The sequence below is a fragment of the Mus pahari genome, chromosome 1 (assembly GCF_900095145.1).
Source record: "Mus pahari chromosome 1, PAHARI_EIJ_v1.1, whole genome shotgun sequence".
Classification (NCBI taxonomy): Eukaryota; Metazoa; Chordata; class Mammalia; order Rodentia; family Muridae; genus Mus; species Mus pahari.
In genome coordinates, this window is record NC_034590.1 from 72731709 (window position 1) to 72732813 (window position 1105).

Here is a 1105-nt window from a genome sequence, read left to right on the forward strand (position 1 = left end):
GGCCAGCCTGGTCTACCAAGTGAGTTCCAGGACAGCCAGAGCTATACAGAGAAACCCTGTCTCAAAAAACCAAAAAAAAAAAAAAAAAAAGAGCAAAGTGCAGAGAGAAGCAGAGAGGCTGGTGGGGAGAAAGCCTTCCTCGGGAGTCTCCAGGTGTTATGCTTCATAACTCAGTGTCCATGGTCTTCAGTGGGGTGTCGTGGTTACATGTTCCAGAGCAGGCACACTTTTACCAGTCCCAGATCTCTGAGATTCCCCAGGCCTGAGCTCACTCAGCCTCGTCAGTTCTTGTCTGTCTGGTAACACTGGCACACATGCCCTATTCTACTCTAAAACTGTCTGGGAATCTTATTGTGGTAAATTATAGACAATACATTGTGCCTTTATTTTTTTGTTTTATTTATATTTAATGTATATGGGTATTTGGCCTGTATGTATATTTGTGCACCACGTGAATGCCTGGTGTCAGTGGAGGCAAACTCCTCCAGAGCCTGATTCCCTAGAAACAGTTATGTGTCTGTGAGCTACTGTGTAGGTGCTGAGAATTGAATCCAGGAACTTTAGAAGAGCAGCGGTGCTCTTAAGCACAGAGCAATCTCTTCCGCTCCTGTTTTGTTTTGTCTCGTCTTGTCTTTGAGACAGGGTCTTACTCCATAGACCAGGCTGGTCTAAAGCTCAAACTGTGTAGCCCTGACTGGCTACTCACTCAAGGCGATCATACAATCGTGAGCTTGTGTGCCAGTATACCCAGCCTTACTTTTGCATTTTTAAAAGCGGGATTTAGCAGCATTAAGTACATCCCCAGTGTTGTGAACTGACAGCCTGGTTATCTCCTGGAATTTTACATCATCACAATCTGAAACTTTGCATTCCTTCAAAGACTAATTCATGCCAGGCAGTGGTGGTGCACACGCCTTTAATCCCAGCACTTGGGAGGCAGAGGCAGGAGGATCTCTGAGTTCCAGGACAGCCAGGGCTACACAGAGAAACCCTGTCTTGAAAAACCAAAAAAAAAAAAAAAAAAGAGTGTGTATGTGCATGATGCACATGTTCATGGAAGTCAGAAGACAGTAGTGGATTGCTTGGAGCTTGAGTTACAAAGGGC